This window comes from Chlamydotis macqueenii, chromosome 23, assembly GCF_036417535.1.
Source record: "Chlamydotis macqueenii isolate bChlMac1 chromosome 23, bChlMac1.mat, whole genome shotgun sequence".
NCBI lineage: Eukaryota > Metazoa > Chordata > Aves > Otidiformes > Otididae > Chlamydotis > Chlamydotis macqueenii.
Genome location: NC_141578.1, coordinates 3,323,491 through 3,341,576, shown reverse-complemented (window position 1 = coordinate 3,341,576; position 18,086 = coordinate 3,323,491). Strand labels below are relative to the sequence as shown.

Here is an 18,086-nt window from a genome sequence, read left to right as displayed (position 1 = left end):
TGAGCTGGATCCGGCTGGGAAGCAGCAGAGCTGCTGTGCCGGGCTTGCTGAGCCGGGGCAAAGTCCTCGGCGAGGTCAGATGGCGGCTGCCTCGCGCCCACAACCCGCACGCGACGTCACCGCCGCCACGCAGCCAGGCTGGCGCGGGAGCGGCAGTGGCCCCGAGCGGGGACATCCCGGCTGGCCGGAGTCCACGGGGATGGAGAGCGGGAGAAGCCTCCCACCGTCCTCGGCACCGCGGAGCGGGGATGGTCGGGAGCAGGGGGAAGTCAGGGGATTTCCAGAGAACAAAGCGGCTGCTGGCAGCCAGCATCGCGGGTGGCGGGGAGGGCGAGTCCCCAGCTCCCGCTCCAGCTGGGGTCGGGGAAAAACACAAAAGCACTGGGAGTTTGTGTTTTATCTCCTTGGCAACCCCGGCTCCATCACAGGCATGGCCCAGAGGGACAGCCCGGCCAAAAATGCGCTGACGGCGAGTTCAGGGCGGCGCAGCAGCATCCCATAGGCATGGGGTGATATCTGGGGAGTGTCACAGTGGTGGGACAGGGTGGGCCAGGACCCAGGGCAGAGCAGATCCAAGTGGCCCACGTCACTTAGCCATGTCCCTTTTTGGGGACAGAAGCCAAACCCCCCATGCACCGGATCACCAGGCTCCCCAAGCCACCGTGCCCACGCAGGAGAGGGCAGTGCCACGGCAGCTGGTGCCCGTCCTGCGGCGTCACCGGTCAAGCATCCTTCCCCCAGGGATGAAATCAGTCGCGGACAGATGCAAACGCACGTGTGGGGCTCGGAGGAGAGGGGCCACAAACCTGAAAGCGCCGCAGATCGTGGGTGCTGGGGATGCAGGGGGCCAGGGTGGCAGGGCCACGGCTTGGCGCTGCCACCGAAACCTGGCCGAGGGCTACAGAGGTGCCTGGGCAGCTGCGACACCCCTGCCAAAGGCGATCCACTAACGCAGCCCCCGAGCCGCAAGCCAGACCCAGACCTGGAGGGTTTAAACCTCTTGCTAAGCTCTTTAAGGAACCACTGCCAGCGGGCAGCAATACCTGTCCGAAGCAATCACCGGTCCGAGGCATCAAAATAAACCTGGCCCCAACCTCGCCCCTGCCAGGTCACGTCAGGAGCAGGGATTATGGCAGCGGCGCTGGGGAAATCCTGCTGGGACAAATCCTCAGCACCTGCTTAACCCACCGCACACGATAATCACACCGGCATCCTGACAGCCACGGGCGCTGCGGTGCCTTCCCTGCTGCCACCGCGCCCGCCCGATTTCCAGCTGCACCCATCGCCGTGCTGGCCACCCTTGGGTCCCCGGCTGCTCTCAGCCGCCTCCAGGCATCGGCCGCAGACAATGGCCCACGTGTGCCACGGACGGGCTCCGTGCCGACACCACACGCGCACACTCACCGATGCCACCGCGCGTCCCCTCCGTCCACCCTGCTTGCCAAGCCGGTGGCTCTGCAGGGCCAGGGTAGATGATTTCCTTCCAAGCCCATGGAGACCGTCATCGGTATCAATCATTAACCGCCACGGCAGCTGCTGGCGGCCTTAACCCCCTCAGCACCGTGCCGCTGCGGGACGAGCACGGGAAGGCATCCTTCGCTCGCGCCGAAAGCCCCTTTGCCGGCACTGCGGTGCGGCAGCCCAACCCGCCGGGGATGCAAAGGGGTCTCCGAGGGGCTCCGCGCCTGCCACGGACCCTCAGCCACTCCCGCAGCGTCACGTCTCCGTGCACCCCAAGGCTGAGCCCCACAGCCTTCCGCGTCCATCCCCTCCTCGCCGCGGGACGGGATCTCTCAGCTCAGGGGTCCCAGTGCTTTCCCTTCGCGCGGCTTTTCCAAGGAACATCGGTGGCTGTAACTCTATCCCAGCATGTTTACAAACCGGCCGCAGCTCTTGGCTCCCTCGGCCGTGCCGGGGGACGGCTCGGCTCCCCAGGCGCGCGGTGCCGCCAGCGCCCTGACACCGGGGTCTCCCGAACGCTGCGGCACCCACGGGGGCTGTCGGGATCACCGCCGCGTGCATCCCCATGGAGAGGGGGCACAGGCACCCGGAGCTGGAGGAGGAGCGCAGGGGCTGTTGCCAGGTCTGAGATCTGGCAAGCGGACGGACAGATGTCCCTGTCACCCCCCCCCCCCCGCCACCGCGGGCTGCGTTACCCAACCCGCGCAGGGGTTGAATGATTAACCTCCGGCCGTGCCATCGCCAGGAGCTTGCGGAGCCCTGCTCTGCCCGCACACAGCCCGGGCCGCAACGGCACCTGGGGAGCAAACCCCTGTCCCCCCCGATCCCCAGCCCTGCCGGTGTCACCAGTCCCCACTGCCCCAGGAGCATCCCACGCCAGCCCTCGCCGCCTTGGCCAGCCCGGGGCAGCCGCCGTGTCTCCCAGCAAATGCAGAGGGGCACAGAAGGGGCTCAGTCGCCGTCCTCATCCCCACCCCAGCTCGCACGGGCTCCCAGGAGCCTGGAGGTACTCACAGCCCACGTCGTCCTGCCGGCACCGCAGCCCAGCTCCGGCGTTCAGACACCAAGCCGCAGCGAATTTCGCCTTCTGCAGCCCCAGCTGCGGCCCCGGGGGCGTCCGGGCTGCGAACGCTCATAAATAGCTTTGGACAAACATCTGCACGGCACCACCCCGCGCAGGCTGGGAAGCGGAGGGCTGCTGTGGGAATGGTTTTCATCATGATATAAGCCCATCAAACGGCTAAAAAACCCACAGACGGGAGCGAGCCGTACATAAGCGCAGAGGCAGACGCGGATGAGACCTTCCGGCAGCGGGGCTCGGTCCCCCGCACTCGCGGCCCCTTCTCATACGGGCACGGCTTTCAAATTTCACATTCCCCACACCCACGCAGGACATGGAGCCAACAGCTCCTTGCAAACACCCTGGGTTGGGAGCACTGGGAGGGCGCAGGGCCCAGAGCAGGGTGCAGCAATGCTCTGGTGCAAGGTGCCGAAATCAAACGTCCCCGTGCTCCCGGCAGCGGGTCTCCAGGCTCCGCAGAGCTGGGTGCTGCTCTGAGCCCACCGGGACGGGGAGCGGGGTGAGCCCCAGCTTGGGCTCGATCAGCCACGGCAGGTTGTGCCGCTCCCCGCGGAGGCTCTTGATTGTTTTTCTCTAAATGACCAATTTTCCGCTGTCGGATCTCCCACGGGCAACTCTCGCTCCAGTGCTTTGGCAAACGGGTGCGCTCACACGGATGGAAAATAAAGTCGGAAACGCAGCATCCTGGGGTGCTAACGCCGCCATTGCCAACGCGCACGGCATCGCCACCACCACCACAGGACCCCGGCAGAGCGCCACCGGCACGCTTCCCACGGGCGTTTGGGATCGGGGAGGCTCCGGGTCAGGGGGACGTGGCAGCTCTGGCTCTGCCCCAGCTCACGAGCTTCCCCGCGCCGCTGCCAGCCCTCCAGGTGACTCATCGGCTGCTCTCGCGCCCCGACCTCCCGCAGTCAAGTCCCGACACATTCGGCACATTCCTGGCATAGCCGGCCGTGCCGTGCCGTGCCGTGCCAGCACGGAGCCCCACACCTGCCAGAGCGGCGAGGTTGGGTGGGGGCCAGCGGCGCGCTCGGGTCTCTGCAAAGAGGTTGGTGCATCCCCGGGCGTCGTCACGGTCTGATGGGCCATGACAGCCCAGCATGGCCACGCGTGCCCGTGGGGATTTAGCCCTGAGCTCGGCTCTGCCTCCCATGCCACGGCGAAGCAGGTTGTCATCATGGGCAGCCCGTCATCCTCCCAGCAGCGCAACTACCGTCCCAGTTGCCTTCCTAGCGCAATACCACGCTTCGCCTTCCGTCGGCATGGGTGTGATGGCGGTATATGGGGAAACTCTCCATTTTTAGATCAGCTCCTGTACCTTCACAGGCCAGGGAACAGCTTGTAACCAGGTTGTGACGCAACGGCACACGCGTCTCGGTTGTGCAAGCGCATTGCACCAAAGAGCTCTCAAGGACGGGGCCAGCACCGGCTCCGGGCAGCTGGGACTGAAAGGTTTGGTCTTAAGCAAACAGACCAAACCAAACACACGCAGGCCCCCTCCAGTCCCCAGGCACAGGCTTGGGACCCGCTGCCTTTGCCGAGCGTGCCTCCGGTTGTGGCAGCGGTGCCGTCTCAGCACAGGGCATCCCTGGGGGGGAATCGCACCGCATCCGACCCCGTGAGCCCTGTGCCAGCTGACACGGCCAGAGCAGGTCTCCGGAGGCGGAGATAAATCAGAGCTCCCTGCAGCAAATTGCAGTGGTCCCATAAACCGCAGCCGAACAAGGCACTGGGCCCAGGATGTGGGCGCTGAGGAGCCGGGCATTTCCCGGGGGATCTGCCAGCTCCTGTCTCCAGCGCAGCCATCCTGGGGCAGGTCAGCCTGGACCTGCCGAGAGCTCGGCTACCTGCAGCGTGGTGCCGTATGAAGCCATTAGCCTCCTCCAACAGCCACGAAACGCTCGTCCCGGCCGTTAGCACCACTGCGAGGATGCGTGCAGCGATTCCCTCGCCGCCCTCGGATGGGACGGTCCCGGTTTTATTGCCACCTCCACCCCACCACACCCATCACGGCCAGGGCAGTTGGTTACAGCTTCCCAACCACTTCCTTCCCAATCACTGCTCCTTCCCAGCTTCCCAACCATGTCCTAAGAAGCCGACAAAGCCTACAGCAGCCCCGGGGGGCAGCTGCAGGGGAAAACCAGGGAATTTGCTGGGGGAAAAGCAGAGGGAGCTGCAAACCTTTACACCCCTCCAGACCAGACCCTTGGAGTCTCCCAGGGTGGTGCAAAGCCGGCACGGGGACAGGGCATGCCTCTGTGTCACCAAACAGCCCTCGTCTCGTTCCTCCTCCTCCTCCCCACAGCCACCTCCGCAACGGCGCAAACGCCGCGGGCAAGTTTGGCAGCGCGGCGTCGGCTCTGCAGAACGAGATCTTCCCTTGAATGAAGTTTAGTCACCGTGGGATGTTTCCAATTGGAAATCAGGACAGTTCCAGGCTGAACGCACGCCAGCTTTCCACTTCCCAGAAATCCCATTTGCAAGCAATCCTGCTGCCAGTTCCCCCCTTCTCCTCCAGCATCACGTAAATAAACGCCGCCCCAGCCCTCCCTCCGCCCCGGTGGGGAGATGCAGCCTTCGGCCTCCAGCTGCAGCCTCTGGCCCCGGCCCCACATCCGTGGCCATGCCCAAGGAGGGAAGCCGGTGGGATGGGAGTCGCTGAGCCGGGCTGGAGCTGGAGCCGGGCCAGTCCCAGCCCGGAGAGGGCCCTTGGCGATGCCTTTGCCGGCGGCGGTGCAGCCCGGATGAGCCCTTCGCCGACGCACCCTGCCCGCAGCGTTCCTCCGAGGATGCTCGCAGGCGGCTGGGGCTGGGGACCCACATCAGGTTCAGGCGAGGGGAGCGAGCGCAGTGGCTGCCCTCCGCAAGGAACTGGTTTGCTCGGTGCTGGGAAGAGCTGGAGGCTTGTGCTGGGTTTCCAGAGGGCAGAGATGGGCCGATACACAAGAAGAGCAGTCAGGCGCCAGAGAGGTGGGAGATCCCTTCACCAAGTGCCTGCAGCACGGTGGCTCCGGCTTTCCTGTGGGTTTGGGTCAGGGGAGGATGTTCCACATGCGCGGAGACCAGTGTCCCCAGCCCAGTCTGGCCCAGAAGTCACTGGGAATCAAGGGAATGGAGAAGGGAACATGATCCCAAACCTCAGCTCCTTTGGAAACCAGTAAGTGGGAAAAAGACAACCGTGCACTCAACTGCCCTGCTACATTCTCCCTCCCCATGCGTCTCCTGCCCTACGGAATGGGCGCTGCGTGGAGACTGCAGAGGTGACACCCCAGCTCTGCACTACGCTGGGCATCGCCAGAAGCTGCTAAAGGTCCCTCCTTGTTTCAAAATGAATTAGTGGCCCTGTGACACTGGGATGGAGGGAAGGACGTGTTGCCGGGAGGAGGAGCGCTTTGCTCCAGACTGGAGCCCGGTTCCTTACCCACCGCTGCTGGAGCCACTGGGGAGGAAGGAGCAGGATGGTTCCAGGATCAGGCTGAGCCACGAACCCACCGCCCTGCCGGCGCTGGAGAGCAGCGGGGGGATCGCGCTCATCTCCTGGGCATCCCCACAGGCGGCTGGGAGCAACGGGATGGAAACCAGAGCCACCCCACGCTACAGACCAGGGGAGACCTACAACGGGCACACGCTGCTGCCAGCGGCCAAAGAGGGGCTGCAGCACCCACCGCTGCCCGGTGCCAGAGCATCCTCTGGTGCTCGCAGGGTGCTGGCATCACCATCCCTCTCGCCACTCTGCGAGACGGCAGCAACTTAGCTGGAGGGTCTGGGGAGGAAGGGGCTATTCCAGGCTCCGGGAAAGCAGAGGGAGGCATGGCAGGGTCCAGCAGCAGGTTGCTTTAAAAAAGCTGTTCTTGAAATATCGCTTTAAACAGAACAAAGGAGGCGAAGCAGCTGGGTGTCTTCCCCAGGAGGAGAGGGGATTTTAGGCAGCACCATTCCCCAGCCAGCTCAGCCAAGGGCAGGGACGGCGGCTGGCCCAGGTTTTGGAGGCAGCCGGTGGCACAGGGCACGGGCACAACCCTGCCCAGCCGTCAGCCGGGTGGGGGGTAGGATCCCACCCTGCATCCTGGCTGGAAGCGGAGCTGCTTGTACGCCCTTGGGTGCCTCTGCCCCACTCCCAGCCCTGCCAACCTTATCGTGCTGCCACACCTTCCATTTAGCTCCCTGCAAGGCGGTTTAACCCCTGGGAGAGCGCAGCCGGGCTTTCCCGTGTGCCATGCCCGCCGCCGTGCTGGGTGGGACGCGTTCCTCGCCTGTGGGCAAAATACCCCCGGCGTGCTGACGCCCAGGGCTGTGTCCACAAGCCCCTCTCCTCATGAGCCCTTGCCCCACGAGCAGCTCCGCAGCCATCCTCCAGCAAAGCCCGACTTACCGCTGCCCCAGCGCAGCCCAAACCCCTCCAGCATCTCCATCCTCTTCACTCCAGCCCTGTGGGCTCTTGGTCCCCTCCTTACTCCCACCATGAGCCAGGCTGCCAGGGCAGAGCACCCACAGCCGGCACAGCCTACCTGTTCGCCGGGCGCTGCCGGGACCCACGGCACCGGCCGTGGGGTGGGTGGTGGGCTGGCTGCCTAGGCGGGGAGCCCCGGGCTGGTGGGGAAGGGGGAGAAGCGTTGGCTGCCTCCAAAAGCCACCACGTCCCAGCGCGGGCCGGCCGGCCGGGCTGATAAACGAAGTCTGAAATCTGAAACTGCAGGTTGGCTCCTTCCTATATAAACAGGCGCTCGCACAAACACACACACCCCTGTGCACGCTGGCTCTCACGCCACTCCCGCTGCTCCCAGCCACGCCAGGCGCTTGCCAGCCCTCCTCCAGGGATGGCCACGCCACCCAGCCGATGGCCACCGCTGCCCGAGCCCCCCCGTCATCGGTCCTGGCCTTGAACGCACTGGTACCAGCTCAAAGCGGAGCCTGATGCTGGTTTATGTCGTACTGCAGATGTATTTTCATTCCCCGAACAGCTCTGGCTCCGGGCAGCGCGAGCGGGCCCTGTGCTTTGGGAAAGGAGCAGGGACCCATCGGTAGGCACCGGACAGGTACCCACCTGCCTGGGAGCTAAAACCAGCAGTATGGGAAAAGCAACTCACTATTTAACCTCATTTTTAACCTCATAAAATGGGTCAGAGGGACTCAGCACCATGTTGGATCACCTGACGGGGTGCCTGCAGTCATAGAAAATTTTGGTCCCCCTCGCCCAGCAGCGACAGGCAGTGATGCCGTGCACGACACAGGGTGGTGGGTGGGTGCCCGTCACCGTCCCTCCTGAGCAGGGCACACGGCTGAGCCCCTCCGTCTCGCCAGGGCCACAGTGGCCGATAGCCAGAGCGTGGCCGTGCCACGCCACCCACGGGACTTCCTCGTGCCAGTGCCACCGCCGTCGCGCTTCCTCCAATTGGAGGAAACACTCAAGAGGACAAAAACCTGCCCTGTTTTTCCCAGTTCCTAGGCTCACCTACAGCCCAGAACCGGGGCGGCCACATACCGTCGGCGAGGCTGGGCTGCGCGCACGGCTGCTTGCTTCACCCCAGCTCCAGCCCGCGGGGCGAGCGGGGCCGTGCGGTGCGGTGCACCCTGCTATGGGGACACGGGGCCGATCCTGGGCATTGCCCGTGGGAAAGGGGAGTCCCAAAACCGCTTTGCCTGCTGGGGGTGAAGCCACTCCGCGGCACGGAAAGGGTCTCGGTGGGCACGTCCACGAGGATCTCACCGTTGCAGGTGGCATCCCTGCGTTGGGGGGCTTGGTGCCGACAAGGCGCGGCTCATATCTGGGGGCTGCCGGCTCTGCACGAGCGCAGCCCGGGGTTTCCCTGGAGCTGGATCCGGCTGAAGAGTCTCCATCTGGGGTGCAATGAGCCCCACAGTGCTCTGCGCCAGCTCCCCGCCCCGGTTGCACAAGCAGCCCTGGGGCGCTGCCGTGCTGCGCACAAACAATAACAGCCTGTTTACGAGCAGCGCGAAGCCTCAGCCACCTGCCTCCCAAGCTCCTACCGCCCCGCCTCGTCACGGGGAGGAAGAGCGGGAGATGCGCTGATCGCCAGCCCAGGCACCCTCTGCCATTCATTTCCCCCCCCCTAGACCAGAGCCACCAGCTGTCCCCAGCGTCCCCAGTGAAATGCTGCTGTGGTGCAGGGCACGAGGACCCTTGCTGGCACAGGCACCGGCACAGTGGGTCCACCCCTGACCCCCAGCATCATGCAAAGGTACTTTGGAAGAGCAAATTTGCCTTGGGAGAACCTGGATTGACCAGGCGTGAGTGGGATGAGATGGCCTCGCGCAGGGATTTCCTCCCCAGGGCCACCCCACGGGACTTTGCCCCCACGGCGGGTCCTCCTGCCCCGCCGGGACGGCGCCCACCGTGCCCTGCAAGCAGCTCTGGCACCGGGCAGCCCTTCAGCAGGAACATCTGCCCTCTCCAGCTCCTCCTGTGCAGCACCCAGCTCGTCTTCTCCCAGCAAGCCACAAATCCCCCGGGAAGGGAGCAGAGACCACCAAGGTCAGCACAGACTGGGATTTTGGGGGCTGGAGGGAGAAGCTGGAGGGTTCCTCGCTGGTACTCTGAATACACCGCTTCTAGTTAAGCAGCTAGAGGAGCCCACAGTCACCTCCTTGGCTGAAAATTATTTTTTTTCACTTTCTTTTCCTTAAAGAGAATAAGGGATGGGGTTGAACCCGACAAGCAGTTCCCAGCCCCAGTTTCACAGCCGCATCCTGCACCCACCCGTGGGAGCTCCCACCCCTGTGCACCCACATATTGGGGAGACGAACCAAGCCACAGAGGCACCCCACACCGGTGCCCCCATCACGAGTTGGGGGGCTCAGCCCCCACGGCACACCCCTGCTGCCCACCCGTGCCCCAGCACCGGGACATCGCTAACCCCGCCACAACCCGCTCCTGAACCCAAGGTCCTGTTTATCTGCAGTGCAAGCACGTCTGGCGATAAGCCGAGCACACGGGGGATAAGATAAGACCCCGTGCCGCCTCGCTGCTATCACAAGCCCTTCCTCCAGCGCTAAGCCCCAAGGCCGAGGGGTGCTGCACCCCCTCAACCACCCCCCACCACCCCTTTGCCCCCCGGCACGCGCACAGCCCCTCACTTGGATGCGCTTTAAAAGACTCATTACGCTCACAGTCCACCGGTTGCTGCTTGTTTCTGAATCAGACAATCCACTTGATTCAGGGGAGAGGAGAAAAATTAAAAATAATCCCTGAAAAATCACACGCTGAAGCAAACAATTTGTCTGGCAGCAAAGGCGGGGAGGGGGTGACGGGGAGGGGAGAGGCGCGCACGACCCGGTCGCGTTAGGCTCGCAATAAAAACTGGAATTGCTAATCATCGCTGCTCAGCCGACCTGAAAGAAGAGATGCTGCCAAGGAAAACAAACCCACAGGACGCGAGCGTGGGGCACGTGGGCTTCACCCGGGGCTGGCACACGCACCTGAGCCTTCCTCACATGGCTTCTCCTCCTCCTCCTCGCTGCCTCTCACCGCATCACTGCTGCCTGCGCCGCCCAGAACCGGGGCTGAGCATCCCTTTGTGGGGCAACGCCACGTCCCACGGTGGGAGGATGCAAACCCACTGACTCTTGGGGCCACCCCAAAATTTGGGCTCTCCCCTGGTGCCCATCCATACCCAGACCCTTCTCCCTCCCACCCAAACTCGGTGCCAGCCGGTGCCCGGGCACAGCGGGGGGAGGAGGTGGGGTGGGTTGGCACGCGCGGTCCCATTCCCAGGATCTACACAGGGGATCTGCCAGCGCGTGGGCACCCCCACCTCCGGCAGAGCCAGCCTGGCCTTTAAAATTGGAGGACTGGAGAAAAAATAGACCAAAACAACCCCCCTCCATGCATCTTTGCCTCCCAGCATCCGTGCCAAGGCTATAAATACCCGGCACTCCCTGTTCCGGCTGCGGGGTGGGGGGGGTTTAAATGGGACCGGAGGGTGGGAGAAAGGCAGAAGAGTGGGGGTCTCACCCGGTGGCACTGGGGGGGACACGGGGGCAGGATGGGGTGGCTCTTCCCCTGGGGTGATGTGGCAGCAGGGCACGGGGGCCACGGGCCGGGCAAGCCCCCGCTAGCGGGGTGGCCGTGCCAGTGGGGTGGCTGTGCCAGCGGGGACAAGCCGGGGCGAGGCGGAGGAAATTCCCAAAGGGCCCTGGAGGCAGCGGAGCGAGTGCCAGGAGGGAGTGAAAAGCGGCGCTGACAGGCACCGGGGCAGCCAGCCAGGCTGGCACGGGCACTGCGGGACGTGCCACTTCCCAGTGCCCCCAGTGCCACCGAGAAGAGTGGGAGAGGAGACCCCTCTCTAAGGACATCCTGCCCCACATCTCCCCATCCCGCTCCCAGGAGGAGCGGGGCACCCACGCACCCGCCCGGCACCCTGCAGAGGAGAACTGGGCTTGGGATGCGATGCTGGGGGGCTGCGGGGAGCGGCCAGGGGTGGGGGAGAGCCCTTTTAAGTGCTGCCCCACCACAGGATTGCTCCCTCATTACAGAGCAATTACTGACTAATTATATGATGGTAACACCCAAACCCCGATCAGGAAATGGGGCTGCTGGCTGCCAGGCAGTGCACGCGTGCACAGGCGCACACACGCACCCCACCCCACCCCCCAAAACCTCAGGAGCTCTCTGGAGCGGAGATAGGACACGTCAGAGGGAGGCACCCGCCCTGAGAGAGGTCCCTGGCTTAAATCTCCGCCGTGCTGGCCCCGTGCCTCAGTTTCCCCACTTGTGGCAGGGCATCCTGCTCCCAGCTGCTGCCCTGCCTGTCCCCAATGTCCCACAGCCAGCCCAGAGGTATGGGAACACCCCTGTGCCGGGCCCCCTCGGCACCCCAAAAGCACCCACAATGGCTCTGCCTCACCAAAGAGCACCCCCATCCCACCAGCCCCATCCCACCGCCCGTCCTGGGCTTCCAGCCGGCAGTGCGACGCCAGGGCCACCCCGGGACAGGGCACCCCTGCTCACAGCCACCCCAATCCCCCCGTGAGCACGTGTCCCGGCCGGCTCCGAAGGGCAGGTGAACTTTAGCCGCATAAAAAACATTCCTGTTGGCTCCCCGCCGGCACAGCCCTTATCTGCGGAGGGCCAGCGCAGGTCTGTCCACGGCCCGGAGAGGCCGCTGGCCCTGTCGCCGTGCCCAAGGACGCCGGGCAAGGGGACGGCTCGCCGGGAGCGCGCGGGGCCGGTGGTCACGGGCAGGAGCAGGACCCTCCCCATCGGCACCCCACGCTCACTGTGGATCCATCCCGGGCCACCCGTTGCCAGAGACCCTTGGGGACACAGGGGGGACATTTTCCCTCCTGCGATGGCAGCGAGGGACAAGGTCACACCAATAACAGATCACAGCTAGCGGGGAGGAGATGCGAGGAGGACGGGGACAGGATGCGAAGCAGCAGCGCCGATGGCTGGTGAAGAGCCTGGCATCTCCGGGCACACGGAGAGAGACGGGAAACGAGCTCTTTCCTCCCTCCGGGAACTCATCACGGCGATTGCAACTGAGTGTTGGAGCCCAGAGGCCTCGGAGTTTGCACGTCGCTCTCGAAACCCTCATCTCCCTGACAAGCGGGAGAGCAGCCGGCAGCCAGAGCCGGAGCTCCGGGCGGCCCCCGCGAAAGGTCACTGCGTTTGCACATTCACAAAACAGGCACTTGGGGAAAAAAAAAAAAAAAAAAAAAAAGAAGCAAAAAAAAAAAATCTCACGCGGCAGATGCGGCAAACGCGCTGCAGGAAGATGGGCACGGCAGAGGAGCCCACCCTGCCCCAGCCCACGGTCCCCCCGAGCCCCAGCATCCCGGACTTGGCAAGCTGGCACCATCCAGTTGGATTTAAAATAACCAGACGCAGGCAAAACCAGCAGATCTGTATCGCCCGATTTGCTTTCGCTTTCTAGGCCCTGAGGGTGCGATCGGGTTTTCAAATTCTCTGGGAGAATAAAGGCTAAAAAATTAATTGCAGTCCATCGAGCAGATCTCCCACCTCCGGAGCATCCCCCTGCAAGGGGCTGCAGGGCTGCGTGGGACCCCTGCAGCCAGCCTGTCCCCAAGCACGGCTGCACGGGGGGACACGGGGACAAATGATGGTGACTCCAGAGACGGCGAGGATGGGTGTGAAAAGGGAGAGCAGGAGCCGGGAGCGGGAGCCGAGCCGCCTCCGGCCGCGCTGGCGGCGGGTCGGGGATGCCAACGCTCCATGAGCACGGCTGGAAGCAGGCAGCGCCGTCCTGCTGCCCCACGCACCCCGGCCTCGTCCTGCACCCACCCGCCAGGCTCCGAGGAGCCCAAAAAGCCGCAACCCCGCCACCGGCAAGTCACCCGAGGATTTTCCGTGGCTGGAAGTGAATCCCTGCAAAGCCGAGGGGGATTCACCTCCTGTAACCGCAGCGAGGGGCAGAGGTCGCAGTGCAGGAGATTGTGCCGCGGGTGCGAACGAGTGACCGTGCCGAGCCCACGCCGGGCTCGCCCTCGCCAGCCCCACCTGTGCCAGCAGAGCCCTTCGATCCCAGTCGGTCTGGGCTGCACTCGGGGGTCCCGGGAAGGGGGCTGAGCCCAGGCGCGCGGCAGCTGGGGCACCCGGCCGGTGCCCCGGGAAGCAGCGAGCACAGAGCTCGCCGCACCGGCTGGTGCAGAACCGGCCAAGCAGGGCTGGGAGGCGACCGGTGTTGCCGGCGCTGCCAGACTGGTCTTGGCTGTTCTGCTGGGCGCCAGCCACAGGATGGGGAGCCCGACCCACGGCACGTCATCCCCCGGGGTCTGTGGGGCAGGAGCAGCGCTCCCGCCACAGCTGCACCCACAGAGGCATCTCCCGCTCGGCCCAGCCCCAGCTGAGCCCAGCGATGCCGGTGCCGGTGACCACGTCACGCGGTTGAGGCAGTCGGCAGCCGTGGTGCTGGGGTGGCCCTTGCGTGGCTGCAAGGCTCCAGGCCTTGGTGACACCGAGCTGCTGGAGCTGATGCTGACAGTGGTTACGTAAAGAAGCCTGGGAGAGAAGCGTTGGCTCCCAGTCACCGGTGACCGCAGGCAGGCAGAGAAAAACAGCAGCCTCCTGCTGCTCGGCGGCACGCGGGGCTCTGCCGGCAGCGGGAGGAAGATGGGTGGCGGAGCGGTGAGAGGATGCAGGAGGATGCTCAGTCACCAAGCCATGGGGACAAGCCCCAGTCCCCAACTCCAGGCTGGGGACACGAGGATGGGGATGGATGGTACCCGGTGAGGGGAGACGGTGACAGTGGAGGGGGCAGCTCGAGCCCCGCGTCGGCCAGATCCTGCCTCCCTGCCCCGAGAACAAAGGGCTGAGCTGCAAAGGCTCTGGCGGCCACTTAATTACCAGCGGGACTTGGGGCTCAGAGCTGCCACGCTGCCGCCCGAGTCCCACAGAGCCGGGACGGGAACTCTTCGGCTTTAAATAATCAGAGGAGCATCCAGCGGCTGCTTTGAGACCCATCGAGGTGGGGACATGGGATGGGGGAAGGAAACCCTGAGCTGCTCCTGAACAGCAGGGCAGGCAGGGAGGACAGAGAGCATCCATGGCAACCAGGGAGAGGGGCCAGCGGACACGGCGCAGGGGGATCACCGACACGGGCGCGGGGGGATCACCGACACGGCGCGGGGTGTTTGTCAACATGATGCCAGGCATACACAAAAGCTATCTCATTATCCCCTAATTAGTGCCTTGCCAGCTCCTGCAATTAACACCCATGCAAGCGGCTGCTGTTGAGGTAAACAGAAGGTTAGAAGCACCCTAAAGAGCTGGGGGCCCTGGCAGGGTGCAGACCACCCATGAGCATGCACCAAGGAGGAAGTGGCCCCGGTGCTGAGGCTGGGAGGGTCCGACCCACGTCCCCCAGCCCCTCGGTTGCTCTGGGAGAGCCTGCCAGGGCTGGGCACGGTGCTCTCGCCTCGCAGGGAGCAGCACGGCAGCAGCAGGACCTCGCGAGGTTGGTGACGCTGCCCAGAGCATCCCAGTAGAGTGGGACATCGCCCAGCACAGAGCACCTGTGCTCTGCGGGGAGAGGAGGAGAGACTTTCTCCGGAGCTCAGCCCATGGCTCGGGAGCAGCCGGAGTCCTGCCGTGGAGGTGGCCGAGCTGCACGCCCTCCCGCACAGCGCGGGCTGGCGAGGTCTTTATCCCAAAGTCATCTCCTTTAGAAACATCAAAGGAAAGCAATGGCCCAGGTCTTAAAAATGCCCTTTCTCCAGCTGACCCAGAAACGTGGATCAAGAGCTGTCTCATCCCTTAATTGAGAAGTTGGTGACTTTGAATCTCCATTAAAGAGCTTTGGTGAATTCGCAGATTAAGGGCACAACCGGCCGCTGCGATCATCCAACCTGATTCCCTGCATGCCACGGCCGGAGCAACCTCACCCCGCAGCCGCTGCTCCTCGGGGAAATAAATAAAACCAGAACCACGCTGGAAACCAGGAGGGCCTCGACCTGCCTGCACAGGAACAACCGATTCCCAGGATTTTGGTTTTTTTTCCAGCTTGGGACGCTGCAAGGAGCAGGCAGGGCTGCGGTGGGGGTCAGACCGTGTGTGTCCCCTCCCTGCAGGTCACCTCTGCCCATCGTCCCACGCCGAGGGATGCTTTCCAGCAGCGCCATGAAACCAGGGGTGTTTTCGGAGAGGAGGGCTGGTGGGGCACAAGGCACCCCCCTCCCCACACCGCGGTGCTGCCCATGGGGCGGTGGGAAGGGGCTGCGAGGCCAGCGCTGGAGCAGGGCTTCCCCGAGCGGGTGCGGAGCTGCCAGATCGCGGGGAAAAACGCAGCTGAAGAGGAGCCGGCACATTCCTCAACGTACTATTTCTGCCCGCTGCGGATTATCATGTTTCAAGGAAAGGAAAACAGATTGGGGGATGCTACTACAAATGCCTGAGAGAGAAAGAGAGAGGTGCAGCGGAGGAGCTGTGCCTTCCTCTCCAGCAAGCAAAGACGGGCAGAAGAAACCCCCAGCCCACCTGATTCCCAGGGGCACAGACGGAGCAGAAACCAACCCCAGCCCCTGCCCGGCTGCTGAGGGTTCAGGCGGCCCCGAGGGGGATTAAGCCCCACGCAGCCCATCTGGGTCAGTGTTCGCGCCCAACGCCGGGCCCGGCCGCAGAGCAGCGGCGTGCGCGGGTGTGCCCGCACGCGTGTGCACGCTCACACACGCAGAGAGGGTGGTGCTGGTGCATCTGCCCCACGGCAGGGAGCAGCCGAGGGGCCACGGCCACCAACGCCCGCGCAGCAGCTTCATCCTGGCAGTGCCAGGCATGGAACTCACCCTCCTCTCCCTCGTCCCTGCCAGCCCAGCGGTTGCTCCCACCGGTTTCTATGGGAACTCGGCAGGAAACCAGGATTTCCAGCAAGGCCAGTGCTGGCCCCGGCAGCCCAAACCCTGGCAGCGAGCTGGAAATCGTGTTTTCCTGTGGGACCCCCGCGCCAGGCTTTGCCCAGGAGGGCAGAGACCCCTCACTACAGCCCCTCTCCCCACGCCAGGGATGCAGGCAGGGTGATGGGATGCTCGGAGCCAGGATGGTGCTGGTGGCCCAGTGCAGTGGGACGGGTGCCACGGCCCACCAAGCTCCCCGGCGTGGGCTGGGGGTGCTGGGATTGCTCCCCCCAGGCAGGCTCCAGCCGAGGCAGCCAGAGACCAGCCGGAGGGACCGGCTTTGCGCTCACCATGTGATTTTTAGCAGACGCTAAAGAATTTTAATGCCTGGCCACCTCCCCTCTGGAAGTCCTAATCCCAGCTCCAGCTCCCTGAGGGGCTGGCTTGAGGTGGTCCTCATCCTCTCCCGGCAGAATGAAGGGGACAAGAGGGACCGGTGCAGATTGGAGTGGGACAGAAGCTCCCCTTCCCTGCGAGGAAACGCCAGCAGGATTCAGGGGAAGGAATCAGAGTGGCTGCATGCACAGACTCAGCTCACTGTGTATGCACGTGTGTGCACATGCATGTGCGTGGCTGCGCACCACGGGACGAGCCATACTGGGAGCAGCTCCTGTGCTCATCCCCGGGGATGCACAGCAGGATGCACAGTGGGATGCAGACGCTCTTGACGTGGAGAAGTGGGAGAAACCAACGGGTGCTGCCGATTCCCGGCTGCAGAGCAGCACGCAGCGCCGCAAACAGCCTCGCCTGCTTGGAAGAACGTCTTCCCCAGCAAATGCCACCCTGGTCCCCTGCGTGCCCGGCCCCTGGCAGGCCTGCCTGCACCCCTCCGCACCCCGGGATGGCCACGCACACCCTGCCTGACGCAGCTTCCCTCCCGCCTGCCCGCTCGGAGGGATTACGCAGCCGCTCCAGCAGCCATCTGGAGAGGGGAGCCGGCCTCTAGCACCCGAGGGACCGCGGCACACGTCACGGGTGGGATGGCGGGGCCAGGCGGTACGGATCGAACCGCGCACACGGGACTCGGCCCTCCCACGCCACAGAACGATCACAGCCCTCGGCGGATGGCAAAGACCCTGCAAAGAGGTGACGGAGGGGCCAGATCTCCCTCCGCAGAGCAGCACCGCAGCCAGAGCTGGGGTCCCCACCAAGTCCCAGGGCAGGACGGCACTGGGCGGCCCTTCCAGCCCCTTCTGCTGGGGTTTAATAGACTCGTGGCGTATTTAATATGCCCCATCATGTGATGAATCAGACTCTGTTCGTTCAGATCTAACAGCGGCTCAACAAAGCTGCGATTCACTGCTCAGGGTAGAGGCTGCGGCTCGCGCGCCGTCTCCGGCACCGCCAGACACCTCGATGCAGGGGGGGCCAAGCAAGCCAGCATCTCGCAGGCAACACGCATCCCCGAGGCGGTTCTGCTCCCGCTCTCTGCTGAGGAGGAGGAGGAGGAGGAGGTTGGCTCTCCCCTACCAAGCAGGCGGCGAGATGGGAGCCGTGAAGCCCAGGGAAGCGCTGGGGTCCCTGGGAAGAGACCCCTGCGAGATGCCAGATGACATCTCGGGCTCCATCCATCACAGCCTGTCCTGGCTGTGACCCCAGCCACGGGGACCAGCCCCACATGCAGGGCTGGGGGGTCTGGCCCATCCAAACCCCTGGTTATGATCAACGGGGTTTGGGGGTGCTGGGCCAGAGCTCCAAAAGCCGGGTCTCTCCCAAAGCCTAGGTGCTCCCTGTCTGCGCACACAGCCAGGTCCAAGCCCAGGGGACCCCAACCCGCAGCTGCGGGGTCCGGGGACACAAGCGAGGGCACAGCACACAAACACAGCGCGGGGACAGCTCAGGGGGTCTCTATGTTTCACCGAAAGCGGAGGGGAGTGCAGGGGGGGAGCCCGGCCCCCGGCCCCTCGGGCAGCCGAGGAGGTGCTGGTCCCCACAGCGGACCCCGCTCTGGAGATTGGGTGCGCTCAGGGCACCCCGGGGGGGTTGGACCCTCCTGGCTGCGACACGGCTCCCCTCATCCCCCTCCCCTAAAAAAGCCCCCCCTGCATAGCTCGCCCCTCCGCCCCATGGCACACGTCCGCGATGGAGTGGGGATGCTCTGCCGTCCCGCGCCCCCCCCCCCCCACCCCCGCCGCAGCGCCCGGGAGGAGGAAGAGGAGGAGGAGAAGGAAGAGGAGGA

At 64.6% G+C, this 18,086-nt stretch overlaps 1 protein-coding gene across 13 annotated transcripts in view; it reads right to left on the bottom strand.

Moving 5' to 3' along the window:
* The window catches only part of PLEKHA6 (pleckstrin homology domain containing A6), a 43,002-nt gene that overhangs the window by 24,760 nt on the left and 156 nt on the right, over positions 1 to 18,086 (bottom strand). The window contains exon 1 of one of the 13 annotated variants that reach the window (XM_086765799.1): positions 9,980 to 10,005. The exons of 11 other annotated variants lie outside the window; for them this stretch is intronic. The gene's annotated coding sequence lies outside the window, so the exon portion shown is untranslated. Of the gene's footprint in view, positions 1 to 7,050; positions 7,192 to 9,979; positions 10,006 to 18,086 lie in introns of those variants that run through there. One more of the 13 variants, XM_086765809.1, reaches the window with a different exon arrangement.